Source organism: Hylobates moloch, unplaced genomic scaffold, assembly GCF_009828535.3.
Source record: "Hylobates moloch isolate HMO894 unplaced genomic scaffold, HMol_V3 SCAFFOLD_1, whole genome shotgun sequence".
Lineage (NCBI taxonomy): Eukaryota > Metazoa > Chordata > Mammalia > Primates > Hylobatidae > Hylobates > Hylobates moloch.
Window position 1 is genome coordinate 111,934,765 of NW_026652276.1, and position 9,822 is coordinate 111,944,586.

Below are 9,822 nucleotides of genomic sequence, written 5' to 3' on the forward strand. Positions count from 1 at the left end.
TTTTCCTAATTGAATACCCTTTATTTCCTTCTCCTGCCTGATTGCTCTGGCCAGAACTTCCAGCACTATGTTGAATAGGAGTGGTGAGAGAGGGCATCCCTGTCTTGTGCCAGTTTTCAGAGGGAATGCTTCCAGTTTTTGCCCATTCAGTATGATATTGGCTGTGGGTTTGTCGTAGATAGCTCTTATTATTTTGAGATACGTCCCATCAATACCTAATTTATTGAGAGTTTTTAGCATGAAGGGTTGTTGAATTTTGTCAAAGGCCTTTTCTGCATCTATTGAGATAATCATGTGGTTTTTGTCTTTGGTTCTGTTTATATGCTGGATTACATTTATTGATTTGCGTATGTTGAACCAGCCTTGCATCCCAGGGATGAAGCCCACTTGATCACGGTGAATAAGCTTTTTGATGCGCTGCTGGATTCGGTTTGCCAGTATTTTATTGAGGATTTTTGCATCAATGTTCATCAAGGATATTGGTCTGAAATTCTCTTTTTTGGTTATGTCTCTTCCAGGTTTTGGTATCAGGACGATGCTGGCTTCATAAAATGTGTTAGGGAGGATTCCCTCTTTTTCTATCGATTGGAATAGTTTCAGAAGGAATGGTACCAGTTCCTCCTTGTACCTCTGGTAGAATTCAGCTGTGAATCCATCAGGTCCTGGACTCTTTTTGGTTGGTAAGCTATTGATTATTGCCACAATTTCAGAACCTGTTATTGGTCTATTCAGAGATTCAACTTCTTCCTGGTTTAGTCTTGGGAGGGTGTATTTGTCGAGGAATTTATCCATTTCTTCTAGATTTTCTAGTTTATTTGCATAGAGGTGTTTGTAGTATTCTCTGATGGTAGATTGTATTTCTGTGGGATCGGTGGTGACATCCCCTTTTTCGTTTTTTATTGCATCTATTTGATTCTTCTCTCTTTTCTTCTTTATTAGTCTTGCTAGCGGTCCATCAATTTTGTTGATCTTTTCAAAAAACCAGCTCCTGGATTCATTAATTTTTCGAAGGGATTTTTGTGTCTCTATTTCCTTCAGTTCTGCTCTGATTTTAGTTATTTCTAGCCTTCTGCTAGCTTTTGAATGTGTTTGCTCTTGCTTTTCTAGTTCTTTTAATTGTGATGTTAGGGTGTCAATTTTGGATCTTTCCTGCTTTCTCTTGTGGGCATTTAGTGCTATAAATTTCCCTCTACACACTGCTTTGAATGTGTCCCAGAGATTCTGGTATGTTGTGTCTTTGTTCTCGTTGGTTTCAAAGAACATCTTTATTTCTGCCTTCATTTCATTATGTACCCAATAGTCATTCAGGAGCAGGTTGTTCAGTTTCCATGTAGTTGAGCAGTTTTGAGTGAGTTTCTTAATCCTGAGTTCTAGTTTGATTGCACTGTGGTCTGAGAGACAGTTTGTTATAATTTCTGTTCTTTTACATTTGCTGAGGAGAGCTTTACTTCCAACTATGTGGTCAATTTTCGAATAGGTGTGGTGTGGTGCTGAAAAAAATGTATATTCTGTTGACTTGGGGTGGAGAGTTCTGTAGATGTCTATTAGGTCCACTTTATGTAGAGCTGAGTTCAATTCCTGGATATCCTTGTTAACTTTCTGTCTTGTTGATCTGTCTAATGCTGACAGTGGGGTGTTAAAATCTCCCATCATTATTGTGTGGGAGTTTAAGTCCCTTTGTAGGTCAGTGAGGACTTGCTTTATGAATCTGGGTGCTCCTGTGTTGGGTGCATATATATTTAGGATAGTTAGCTCTTGTTGTTGAATTGATCCCTTTACCATTATGTAATGGCCTTCTCTGTCTCTTTTGATCTTTGTTGGTTTAAAGTCTATTTTATCAGAGACTAGGATTGCAACCCCTGCCTTTTTTTTTTCCAGTTGCTTGATAGATCTTCCTCCATCCCTTTATTTTGAGTCTATGTGTGTCTCTGCACGTGAGATGGGTTTCCTGAATACAGCACACTGATGGGTCCTGACTCCTTATCCAGTTTGCCAGTCTGTGTCTTTTGATTGGAGCATTTAGCCCATTTACATTTAACGTTCATATTGTTATGTGTGAATCTGATCCTGTCATTATGATGTTAGTTGGTTATTTTGCTCGTTAGTTGCTATTGTTTCTTCCTAGCCTCGATGGTCTTTACAATTTGGCATGTTTTTGCAGGGGCTGGTACCGGTTGTTCCTTTCCATGTTTAGTGCTTCCTTCAGGAGCTCTTTTAGGGCAGGCCTGGTGGTGACAAAATCACTCAGCGTTTGCTTGTCTGTAAAGTATTTTATTTCTCCTTCACTTATGAAGCTTAGTTTGGCAGGATAGGAAATTCTGGGTTGAAAATTCGTTTCTTTAAGAATGTTGAATATCGGCCCCCACTCTCTTCTGGCTTGTAGAGTTTCTGCTGAGAGATCAGCTGTTAGTCTGATGGGCTTCCCTTTGTGGGTAACCCGACCTTTCTCTCTGGCTGCCCTTAACAATTTTTTCCTTCATTTCAACTTTGGTGAATCTGACAATTATGTGTCTTGGAGTTGCCCTTCTCGAGGAGTATCTTTGTGGCATTCTCTGTATTTCCTGAATCTGAATGCTGGCCTGCCTTGCTAGATTGGGGAAGTTCTCCTGGATAATATCTTGCAGAGTGTTTTCCAACTTGGTTCCATTCTCCCCATCATTTTCAGGTACACCAATCAGACGTAGGTTTGGTCTTTTCACATAGTCCCAAATTTCTTGGAGGCTTTGTTCATTTCTTTTTATTCTTTTTTCTCTAAACTTCCCTTCTCTCTTCATTTCATTCATTTCATCTTCCATCAGCGATACCCTTTTTTCCAGTTGATCGCATCTGCTACTGAGGCTTCTGCAATCTTCACGTAGTTCTCGATACTTGGCTTTCAGCTCCATCAGCTCCTTTAAGCCCTTCTCTCCATTGGTTATTCTAGTTATCCATTCTTCTAATTTTTTTTCAAAGTTTTTAACTTCTTTGCTATTGTTTTGAATTTCCTCTCGTAGCTCAGAGTAGTTTGATCATCTGAAGCCTTCTTCTATCAACTCATCAAAGTCATCCTCCATCCAGCTTTGTTCCGTTGCTGGTGAGGAACTGCGTTCCTTTGGAGGAGGAGAGGTGCTCTGTTTTTTAGAGTTTCCAGTTTTTTTGCTCTGTTTTTTCCCCATCTTTGTGGTTTTATCTACTTTTTGTCTTTGATGATGGTGATGTACAGATCGGTTTTGGGTGTGGATGTCCTTTCTGATTGTTAGTTTTCCTTCTACCAGACAGGACCCTCAGCTGCAGGTCTGTTGGAGTTTACTAGAGGTGCACTCCAGACCCTGTTTGGCTGGGTGTCAGCAGCCGTGGCTGCAGAACAGCGGATTTTCGTGAGACCACAAATTCAGCTGTCTGATAGTTCCTCTGAAAGTTTTGTCTCAGAGGAGTACCCGGTTGAATGAGGTGTCAGTCTGTCCCTACTGGGGGGGTGCCTCCCAGTTAGGCTGCTCAGAGGTGAGGGACTCACTTTAGGAGGCAGTCTGTCCGTTCTCAGATCTCCAGCTGCGTGCTGGGAGAACCACTACTCTCTTCAAAGCTGTCAGTCAGACAGGGACATTTAAGTCTATGGAGGTTCTTGCTGAGTTTTTGTTTGTCTGTGCCCTGCCCCCAGAGGTGGAGCCTACAGAGGCAGGCAGGCCTCCTTGAGCTGTGGTGGGCTCCACCCAGTTCGAGCTTCCTGGCTGCTTTGTTTACCTAAGCAAGCCTGGGCAATGGCGGGCGCCCCTCCCCCAGCCTCGCTGCCACCTTGCAGCTTGATCTCAGACTGCTGTGCTAGCAATCAGCGAGACTCCGTGGGCATAGGACCCTCCGAGCCAGGTGCGGGACACAATCTCCTAGTGTGCCGTTTTCCAGGCCCGTTGGAAAAGCGCAGTATTAGGATGGGACTGACCCGATATTCCAGGTGCCGTCTGTTTCCCCTTTCTTTGACTAGGAAAGGGAACTCCCTGACCCCTTGCGCTTCCCGAGTGAGGCAATGCCTTGCCCTGCTTCGGCTCGTGCACAGTGCGCTTCACCGACTGTCCTGCACCCACTGTTAGGCACTCCCTAGTGAGATGAAACCAGTACCTCAAGAAGAAATGCAGAAATCACCCGTCTTCTGTGTCGCTGGGGCTGGGAGCTGGAGACCGGAGCTGTTCCTATTCGGCCATCTTGGCTCCACCCCCAAATTAACTCTTATCTGTGGCTGAAAGCTATGGTGGTTCAAGTATGGTGCTATGTAGATCCCAGTCATGGGTCAGGTCTACAAAGATTAACTTTGCTTAACTCCCAGCCAGCTTTGGGAATTGCTTGTAATGGTTATAAAGAACATGTTTGAGAGTATGTTGATGGATGAATACTAGTATGGTACCATTCCAAGAACAGTCATTCTGAATTTCTATTTTTCAGAATAATTTAATCAGTCCAGTTCACAAGCAAGTGCCAACATCCATCTACCCTGAACTAACTTCTACAGAAAATTCAAAATAAGAGAGAATAGTTGTATCCTCTATTTACCCATTCATAGAAAAAGTGTGAGAGTCAAGCATGACACGTTTGTTAATATTTCACCACATGAAAATTAAAACAGCAAGGGATGATAACAAGTGAAGGAATTTTTAGTGTGGCTACCTGCAGCTGAGTATGTAGAAAGCCTAGTATAGACACAGCTGAGGGCACTTAATTAGCGACAATTACTACATTGTTCTAAGCTGCCTGCAACCTTGCTCTCTCCCTTTAGATAAACTCATTTAAGTAAACACAATGTCAAGAAAATGGACAAGCCCTTTGACTTGCTAGAGAACCATGAAAGTGCTGTATTCTATCAATTAAACATGATTTTTTCTGTTTATTAAGGGGAATTAGATCCAACATTTGCTTCAAAATTTCATACAGCTATCCACACATTATGTATATTAGTTCTTTAGTGTTAAATGTGTAGCAAATAGATTTTTCTTTTCAAAAATTTATACTAATAATTATCACACACTAAATCTTAATGGTTGGAGCCTTTCAGAAATTACTTACCTAGAAATACGTTTTAAGAAATGGTTTTGCAACTCGCTGATATAAAATATTTTTAAAGGGATAAACAATTTGGATGCTTTTCTAATTCATCATGTTAAGTGAGAATGGTGTCCAGGAAATAGTTTGGAAACGCTTTGGAAAAGTCACAAATGAATTACCTTTTAAAAGTTTTTCACTTAACAAACATTTATTCAGAATCTAGTATATAAATCTTTATTTAACCAACCTCCTTTTAGCAACTAGTACATGCTAGATGCTGTAAGCAATAAGATATTGTATCAGCCTTTAATGAACTTATAATCAAAAAAGGCAAAAAGAATAGTGTATAAATAACTGTTATACAAAGAGGAAGGCCAAACTACAAGTCCAACTTCTTCAGTCCTACAGCCACAGAATTCTCAAGAGACAAGGTCTAGGGCATTTCGTTCTCCTCTAACATCTGCACCAAACAACTCCTATGATATCTGTGAGTCACGGGATGGTGACAGTAGCTCCTCCAGCTCCCTGCCTCCTGCAAAAATGAGCAGAACCTTGTGCATTCACCCTGACAGATAAATGTCTTGAATTTGCTGTTTTGTTTCTGGGAAATATGGTGCATGTAAAGTGAATATGCTTTTATTTGGGGCGTTAGTCATGGAATGTGGAGGGAGTAGGAGATGTCTGACCTACTTAAATATCCTTAAGTATACAAGTTAATTTCCTCACAAACTATTTCCAAACTTCTTTTGTTTGACTTGGCATGAGACCCCAGGTGACACCAAGCACACACAGGAACACGGGAAACAAATGCTTTGTTGGTGGTGGATTCCCTCACGGTTTCACAAAGAAAAGGCATTAAAACTCAAGGAAGGTTTTAAGACTCAGTGTTTAATTTATGAAACCACATTTTAAAAATCGAAGCAGAGTAGTCATTTAATGACTTCAGAGAGTAAGCTGTAACAACTTTAAGCTGGAATTTTACTGTTATTCTATCACATGAAGAAATGAACATTTTCTGTCTGTTAAGGATTTCAGATAAGCACCTCCCACTAGTTGATACCTGACCCTTGCAATCAGCTCACAAGAAAGGGGTGCTGCATCTAAAGCTACATTAGCTCTTCAGTAACAGCTCAATCTCACTTATCCATGAAGTTCTGTCCATGACGTTTACAAGCACTAGGAACATTTCTCCTAGTTACACACAAGAGTTCTGGCCCTGAGCCCCAAATTACACGTGGATCTGAAGCAGAGGAAGGCCTCAAATCTCTGGAATTCACTCTCCTCATCTGCACAATAGGGGCTGCAGTGCATGATCTAGCTCCCTCATGGCCAGGGCAGAGAGTGAGATGTCCCTGTGCCAGTGGTATAGCTAGCGCTCACTGCTTGCTTGACTTCATACCTTCTCTAGATTAACCATGTCAAAGCTACACGATGTCAGGTTGCTGTCTAAGTCTCCTGGCAGGGCAATGTATTGTGGTTTTCCACAGTCTTCACAACCAGCAGAAGGAGTGAAAGTGCACAGTAAATCAACTTTAATGAAGTATAAAATCTCTTTAAAAACTCTGTTTCATTAAAATAAAATCTGCTAAATGTGTCTGGGTTGAGGATTTGACATGCCTGGTATATTTGCCTGCTGAATGTTACTGTTTGTGTGTGAGAAGTCAGAATTTAAAAATTATGGCCACTATAGTTAATAACAATATATTGTGTTCTGGAAAATTGCTGAGACTGGAAGCTTCCACCTGCACTGAGCTCTGCCTCTGCCCCCAGTGATTCCTCACACTGCCAGTCAAGTCCCTAAGGAACTTGTCTCCTCAGGATGCAAGTGCATTCCATCCTGAAGAAGTCTGGTTGTGATAGGAGCCCTGTTCTTGTAGGGACAGAAAAGAAAAGGAGTGGAACACGGTCCAGCTGCCGGAAGAAAAGTTGGATTGATGAAAAGGTCTCCAATTTGGGCTGCTGCCTAAAAGGCTTTGGAAATTTTAGTTTTACTCCAGTCCCCACAGATGAGCTCTTCAACAGTCCAACAGTGAATCTGTGCCAAGTGGCCCAGCCAACCAGCAACAGGCTGAGCTGGTTAGCAGAGCAGTGTTGTCTGGCTACAGCTGTGTCACAGTGAGAGGAGACCACAGCCTGGCAATTAGTACCATTAGTGGCCATGCCTGAAACTGCCCAGACCTTTGTGTCACTTGGGTTGATGCCCAGCAGACATCAGTACACCCCTTACCACTTCATCAGGAAATCTCCATGGACCATCAGTTTCATTTCTCCTCAGAGAACTACAGGGAAAGGTACCAGAGCTTCCAGGATTTCCCTGGACAAACCTTGTATGTGTTCCCCAAGTACAGTGTATTCTAGTCTAGGAGATGTGGACCCTCTGGAACATTTTTTTTAAAAGAACAACGATATCTAGTATTTTTCCATGAGAGACATTGATCCACTTGGTACCCAGAAGGTCATGAAAGAGAAATTTGATCTGCTGATTAGGAAAAGACAAAGGTCCGTCCATCTGAGTTTTGATATCGATGTATTTGACTCTACACTGGCTCCAGCCACAGGAATCCCTATCGTAGGGGGATGGACCTTTCAAGAAGGCATCTATATTGCTGAGGAAATACATAGTACAGGGTTGCTGTCAGCACTGGATCTTGTTGAAGTCAATCCTCAACCAGGTACTTCAGAGGAAGGGGTAAAGGCCACAGCTAGCCTGCCAGTAGATGTAACTGCTTTATGTTTGGGTCAGACAAGTGAAGGAGGGCACATTGCCTATGGCCAGATTTTCAGTTTCCCAGCCAAGTCAGAAAATGAAGTGTGTGTGAGAATTTAGGAAACTGTGCACTGTCTTGTTTCACAATGGGCATTTCAGAGCTGTAAGGCATTTGAGAGGACAGGTATTAAGTGGTTATCTGGGTTAATATTGCCTTAATGAGAACATTTGCCCATTCTCACAATTGTAAAGTTTCCCCTCTTCATTTTGGTGACTAATAATACTACTGTAAATGTATATACACATATGTATAATATATATATTATTTTTTGCAGTTCACTGGGTATTAATGCACTGTAGTGCTATGTAAGTTTAAAATTTAAAGATGCATAAGCAGCATATGTTACCTTGGTGTATCAAAAAAATGCTAAGAGAGGAGATTTTTAAGTGTTTTCACCACAAAAAAAATGATAATTATGTGAGGTCATGCATATGGTAATTGGCTTCATTTAGCCATTCCACGATGTGTACATATTTCAAAACAATATGTTGTGCCTGATAAATATATACAATTTTTATTTGTCAACTTAAAAATTAATTAATTGAAAAAACAAAAACCAAAAAGCCACAAGAGGAAGGAGATTAAGTCCACCCACACCTACTATTCTGCTGTCTAAAGATAAAGGAGGAGCCAGAGGATGCTGGGCCTGCAGGGAAGGAGACACGTATCAGTGTCCTGGCTGGGAACAGAATTCAAGCCTCTCGAGTGGACCCTGCTTTCCTTTTTCCACTCATTTACATGAAAAAAGGCTTGGGATCAGTAAGAATAATTCTGCTCAAGCTTTCCAACAGAAGAAAAACAGAGTAACCAGCTGTGTTCTGCAGCCCTCACAGCAATCCTTCCCTCCAGCTAACTTGGCTTCTCATCTGCTACTTTTCATGAAGATAACATACTCCCTCATCTCATGCTGAAAGTTAAAGCCTTTAAAGTTGTCCGCCGGTCACTACACTATATGGCCTCCCTTTGCCCCATATACCTCTGGATCTCCTCAATTCTCCCACAGCACCAGTGGCCAGTGTACCTTTCCTGAAGCATGTTAGGCCACTTCCCACCGAAGCCTTTGAACTCACTGTCCCCAGAACACTGTTCCCCCAGAAGTCTGCACGGCTTAGTCCTTCTTTGTCTCCCAAATGTCAACCTCTTTGATGCCCTATTTTAATTGTGAACTATCTGCTTTTCACTTTTCCTCCTCCCTTATTTTTCTCTACCTGACATTCAATACATATTATGTCTTGCTATTTTCCTCATAAGTTCAGAGGTTTCTATCATTTTGCTCACTGTCATTCAATGAAGGAATAAATGAATGAGTGAATGAACTTTAAACTTAATTACATATGCAGCATTTGAAAGAAAGAAAAACAAGTTTCCTTTAATGAAGGTATCATTATGTGCATATTATGGTTCTTTTGGCCTTACTCCCAAATAATTTTTTAATCAGTAGCTTCAAGATTGCTACATTGATTAAAATTCTAATTATTTGACTGTGAGCACAAGTGTGCTCATAACTTTATCATGTTGCCATAAATATCAATTATTTGGTAAGATAATGCTCCAGTCACCTCTTCCTACTATAATGTCTAATTATCTCTCTTGGCCTCTCACATTCCATTGTGAAAAACTAACATTAGCGCATATACAATAGTCATTCATAGTCTTTGCATGTTTAGTATGTGTGACGAAATGCCCTTTAATAGGTTCCATACTAATATTATATGAATATTAGTGATTCATCTAGTGTAAATTTCTACAGGGCCTCTTAAGTAAATATGTATTTAGTTGGTTATTTTATGCATATTTAGAATTTGTTTGCATTATCCAGCTTCACATGTTATATTTACCTGGTGGGAATATTTAGCTTTCTGCCACTCTACTTTAGCCTATGTATAAATTCACATATGTTTTATAATAATCTTAACACTAATCCACCAAATGATCTTGATATCTGGTATATTATCATTTTCTTAATGAGGTGTTATCTACAGCAAAGCATTTGCTTAATCATTCACTTTTTGTTTGCTTGGTTTTTGCTGTTCCTCACTAAAGA

At 40.7% G+C, this 9,822-nt stretch overlaps 1 pseudogene; it reads left to right on the top strand.

Annotated features, from left to right (window-relative positions):
* LOC116810461 (arginase-2, mitochondrial-like) overlaps window positions 1-7,837 on the top strand; it is an 11,731-nt pseudogene extending 3,894 nt beyond the window's left edge.
* Window positions 7,838-9,822: the final 1,985 nt, after the last annotated feature.